Here is a 6,000-nt window from a genome sequence, read left to right on the forward strand (position 1 = left end):
AAGAGTTTTGTTATCTGGGAGACATGTTGTGTGCTGGAGGTGGGGCTGGAGCTAGCTCTGTGGCTAGGGTAAGAAGTGGTTGGAAGAAGTTCAGGGAGCTCTTGCCTCTCCTGACACTGAGAAGACTCTCCCTATATGCTAAGGGGTCTTTGTATGCAGCATGTGTTAGGAGTGTAATGCTGTATGGTAGTGAGACCTGGGCATTAAAGGAAGAGGATATTCGCCGGCTCAGACATACAGAAATGACAATGATTAGGTGGATGTGCAGTGCATTCTTGCGTGCAAGGTCTGGGGGGGCTGGGTTTACCATGGAAGAGTTGAGAGGTAGGATGGGACTGGAGTGTATTGGTGTTGTGATGTGGAGAGGTAGACTGAGATGGTTTGGGCATGTAGAGAGGATGGGGGATGATAACTGGGTGCAGAAGGTGAGAAGTGTTAATACTGGGGGTGGGGTTATGAGGGGCAGACCAAGAAAAACATGGGACGAGGTCATTAAGTGTGAGCTCAGGGTTAAGGGACTGAACAGGGAGGCTGCAATACACCGTGCAGCATGGAAAGCCGCCATTAGGTGACCAAGGCCGACGCATGCAAGCATGTTGGAGCCTTTAAAAATGAAACAAAACAAAACAAAACTAAATGAAGAAACAATGAAATTATGTTTCCATCCTGATGGTCCCCAGGCCAAAAAAGTTTAGGAAACACAGATATACATACTGGGTGAACAACCATGGAGGCACGACACATTCCTGTTTCATACTCACATTCAGACAGAAAAATTCACTCAGTTCACCATCCACACACACTGTAGCATTAGCGCCATCATACATACTCTTCACAGCATTCAACAGCTTCCCATTTACAGTGGGGCACCAATTTTCGCGCCTAACTGGGTCCAAAAATAATGCACGAAAATGGAATTAGCGAAAGTTGGGGCATTGTCTTTATGGCAAAAAGGCTAATTGGTTCCCAGTTATCCTAAAGTAACATCAGATTTTCATTTTCACTTGCAATACAGTACATCAAATCACTCTTGTACATTGCATTGTGAGATACAAACAATAAAAACTGTACAGTGCACATTATATGAGGAGAAACATACCACAGAGACCAGGTTGAGGTGTTTAATGGATGTTGGGGGTAAGTATCAGAGGCGCGTGGCGGGCTTATTTAGCCACGCCAGACGTATTGGCGCCACCTCTTGCTGCCTCGCTACCGCTCTCTATCTCTGCCTCCTCAGATGCAACTTGATGCAACACTTCCACTCTGTGCTGAATTTCCCTTTGTGCTAGGTTCTCTTCAACAAATCCATCGAAATCTTCATCCAGGTTAAGCTCCTCTATGGCACAGTCAGTAGGGATAGCACCATGGTCGGCTGCCCACTTGGCTTCCAATGGTACTTCCACCTCCGTTATTTCCTTAGTCTTCTGCAGGTAGCGTGTGATAAGAGCCTGCTGCCCTTCATGGATGCGTTTATTGAACACTTCACCAATCAGACTTAGTGCTGATTGAAAGCAAGGTATAGTAGAGGCCATTGAACCGTGAGAATCCAACACAATGGAGCTAGCACGCTCGTACACAATGGCGGGAATGGGTGGACAGAGTGTTGACATGACGTCATTCAAGATGGCGGTGGGTTGCGGGCGGGCGGTGCAGGAAATTCAAAGTTCAAAATATTGTCCCAAACCCAAAATTTGTGCGCAAAAATCGATTTTTTTCAAGCGAAAGTGGAAGTTAGGGAATATTTGGTGCACGCCACGGAAGTGGATTCCGCGAATCCTGCTGTAGCGAAAGTTGGTGCACTACTGTACTCCATATATTCTTAATATTTTTCACATTCCTTGTCTATCCACTCTGTCGTATGCTTTCTCCAAATCCATGAAGGCCACAAACAACTTCTTTCCCTTCCCTAGAAACTTTTCCACTAAAGACAAAAGGATGAATATCTGATCTACACAACCTCTTCCCTTCCTAAAATCAACCTGTTCTCCAACTTATTCCTCTGTTATTTCCCTAGCTCTGCCAATAACAATCCTACCATATACTAAAAAAGGGGGGAAAAAATAGATTCATAAGTAAGTCAAAGGCTGAAAAGAAAAAAATTACCATACAAATTACATCATCTGACAGAATGAGCTAAAAATCCAGCTTCTTTATCACAGCAGTAAAATTAGGTCACTTTAACTCCTTCTTGAAACCAGGAAATGGAAGTGATTACTGGTAAAGATAAGGCTACCTATCTATCTATCTACTGCCAGACGCCATAATCCCGTACAGGGTGGCCATTTGACTCTGAGTTATTTGTTTTACAAGGACGGGCACTAACCCTCCACCAACCCACTTGACACGTAGGGAGCACGTATGGTTTGGTTATATGGTTACCACCCAGCATTTTAAATGGTTTCTTGGCTTACAGGAAACCATTTGGCTTGTCACTCAATGTAAAGCCACCTGTAACGGAAAGAAAAGCATTATGCAGTGACAGGAAAGATGGGAGAAATAGGAAGAGAGGAGGGCAGGCACAGAAAAAGAATGATAAAGGCTAAGGAAGAAGTAGGCAGCACTACATCAAGTGAGTGGATGATGGTCGCCACCACTGATGAACACTAACGCTGACACCGACAGAAAAAAACAAAAATCGATCAGGAAAAGTTCAATTCATGGGATACATGGCGTCTGGCAATGAATGAATGAATGAAATTTTTTTCCTCAATAAAATATAACATGATTATCACTGTGATCCAGTAGCTTTAAAAAGTTGTGGAATGGCATAATTTTGAAGATCTCAAATCTAAAACCACCAGTTTTACAAACAAATGATGACAAGTGGCCACCTGCCTTATCAGACTTTTAAGTTAATTCAGCTCCAAAGTCAATCTGTCACTAATCTTTTATTCCTACTAACCTAACCTAAACCAACCAAACCTAACTAACCTGAATGATTTGGGGACAAATGAGTTCCAGGTCCGCATCAACGCCACTGCCGTCAACAAATATACAGCAATTTTTTGTTCTTGATTAATATTATATTTGCAGAATTTGGGTGTTGTGACTTAATTATACAATAATTAGTAACATATAGTAACATACGGTAAATGATATTTCTGCAGACTCTGGGTGTCATTTATGATTTTCCAATTATGGGTAAACATATTCTTTATAAGAGGCAGTAGAAGGACCTTACCAATTTTTTTTTTTTTTTTAATGAGTCCGACTCTGGGCAAAGGCTTCAGGGCCTATTTCTTGGGGGCAGTGGCCTATCCCATGGCTCAGTAGTCCTCCTACACCTCCACATGTCACTACCTCGGCATTAACACCCACCGTCCATACTGAATACATGCTAGGGCTGTCTCATAAAGGACTGGTGCATTGGTATTAGCAGGGGTACTTTTACAACATGTCAGCGGATCATCTGGTAGATCGGTAGAGTCTATGAAATTCAAATCCTTAAACTGTTCCCTGTCCCAACCGGGGTTCAAACCTGGGTTCATTAGGACTGCAGGCCGCCTCTCTACCAATTAAGCCACTGCCTCCCCCAATTCCATTCATATTCCTCCTATTTGTTTTCAGTATTTTTCTGACTATTTTCAGGGTGGTAAATTACCTTTTACTGCTGAAAAATTTCCCCCTGTTTTTATCATTATGTTTCTTAAGCCGTACCTACAGTTGTTTGTTTACAGCTTAAATGGAAGAAATCTTAATCAACATAGTTACTGAAAGGTGGACTTCATTTCCCAACTTTCCAATTGGATGTTAGGTTAGGTTAGGTTAGATTAGATTTATTATTTGGTAAAGTTAAGCTCGGCTAGGTTAGATTTATTTAAACACTTAGGTGAAGACAGTCTTCCCACCATTACAGCTGACCAGTCAAATGAGTTGACACAGTGGAACACAGCTAAAAACAACAGGGGAAACAAATTTCGCATGAAACGTTTATATACCACCCCAGAAATTTTTTGTTTCGTTTAATTTTTGAAGGCTCCAACCAAGGGCGTAACTAGCTTCCAAAAGTTGGGGAAGACAATAACGATATTAGGGTTGCCAGCTGCGGCAAGCGAAGCAACCCTGAAAAGCCCCCCCCCCCGGAGAAAGTTATGAGGTCTGACTAATTTTAGAGACGTTTTTGAGGTCATATAGGGTAGGTATTTGGTCATAAACTAAGGTTAGTGTTAAGTACTTAAACTCATTGGCTAATCTAACTTATCAATGAACTGTTCAAGTAGCCTGATTTTAATCATAAGCACATGCAGAGAAAAAAAGAAGAAAAAAGAACATCAGTATTAATATATACCAAATGTAATACACAAATCAAATGAACATTTTGCACAGTTACATTATTTACAAAAGTAACATGAAAAAACAGCTTGCTGCTATCATGTTAATCTATCAACATCACACAGTATCAGTATTTACCAAATGTAATAAGAAAATTTACTGAACATTTGCATAGCTAATTTATTTACGAAAGTAACGTGAAAAAAAAACAGCTTGCTGCAATCAGATTAATCTACCAACATCACACAATATCAGTATTTACGAAATGTAACATGAAAATTGGCTGAACATTTGCACAGCTAAATTATTTACAAAAGTAATGTGAAAAAGGGCCACAAAGGTAACACCTCATTCCAACAAAAAAATTAAAAAAAACACGAAAGACACAAGAACATGCCGTGTTCCTCTAATCTCTTTAGAGTACAGAAAAGCCACGAACTTGCAATATTCACACACTATGGTCTAAGGGCAGAGTCCACACGTTATATTCTGATGCACCAACGATACTGAATCTAGTCCAGTGACGACCTGATGAGCCCCAGGCTGGGCGACAGGGTTAGGTACTGTAGTTACCGTAGACATGTGCAGGACCTGTCCAATTCAGTGCTCATAGGCTTAGTAAACATGGTGGGTGAATAAGATTGCCAGTTGTCCATGGTTGTGACATTTAATATCCTTTTTCCTGTAAGTTCTCAGATTTTCGTATGAAAAAATGCACATCTCTCGGGTTCAAAAGATGGAGATGTCCCTCCCCCCCCCCCAAGTTCAAAAGTTGAGAGGGATGCGTCCCCCCATGAGTTATGCCCCTGGCTCCAATATGCTTGCATGCATTGGCCTTGGTCACCTGATGGCAGCTCTCCATGCTGCTCGATCTCTGGCAGCCTCCGTGTTCAGTTCCTTAACCCTGAGGTCACACTTAATGACCCAGAAATGTTCAGAAAAATGTAACATACTCCCAGGACGAAGAAATGATTTGGTAAGGTGCTTCCACTGCCTCAAATAAAGTGTATGTTTACCCAATTCTGAAAGATATCCCTGTCATTAAATTTTCATCATTTGGAAACTCTGCTGAAGCCTGTCTCAAAAATCATGTAACGGTCTTGGTGACAAGTACCACCCTTCTGAGAGGAGAGTCATGAAAAAAAATTCTGCCAAGACGAGCTCGGGTTTAGTCAACCCTCTACTTCCCCCCCCCCCTCACGTCCAGAAAGTTATATGACAGTAGCTGATGTGGAACTGCTGCATCCATAATAGTAAAAGTTCTGCAACATACACAAAATAATAGCTAATTTAAGAACATAAACTCGACTCCTACCTTTCGATGCCTTGCCGACCGCTCTTCTTCCTCTTCCTTGTTTTGTGTTGGTACTACTTGGTAGGATGATTTGTAATGCCTCGTACAAGAGATTTTTCTGTCTCTCCCATCTCATTATCCAATTATATTATTTTTCCTTCATCCTGCAGTATATGGGATCTCCCATCATCCACTCACTTCATTTAGTATTACCCTCAGGTGCCTACCTCTACACATTATGGCCCTCGTTGGGTGGAAACCTTTCGTCTGAATCGCATTTTGGAGGGTTGTTTACCTTGTCACGCAAGGTAAACTTATAGCTTCAGCACCTTTTTCTTGGAGATTTGTTTTACCTATAGCACCTTGGCATTTTCTTTAAGTCGTTTCAGGTTCGACATAACTGAAATATCCACCCAACGGGGCGACCCCGACAC

At 41.8% G+C, this 6,000-nt stretch overlaps 1 protein-coding gene across 1 annotated transcript in view; it reads right to left on the reverse strand.

The window, feature by feature from the left end:
• LOC145398767 (uncharacterized) overlaps window positions 1-5,689 on the reverse strand; it is a 36,626-nt gene extending 30,937 nt beyond the window's left edge. The window contains exon 1 of the mRNA XM_080271577.1: window positions 5,588-5,689. The gene's annotated coding sequence lies outside the window, so the exon portion shown is untranslated. The remainder of the gene's footprint in view (window positions 1-5,587) is intronic.
• Window positions 5,690-6,000: the final 311 nt, after the last annotated feature.

The sequence above is a fragment of the Coenobita brevimanus genome, chromosome 46 (genome assembly GCF_032717465.1).
Source record: "Coenobita brevimanus isolate Jiangsu-jjx chromosome 46, ASM3271746v2, whole genome shotgun sequence".
NCBI classification, from domain to species: domain Eukaryota; kingdom Metazoa; phylum Arthropoda; class Malacostraca; order Decapoda; family Coenobitidae; genus Coenobita; species Coenobita brevimanus.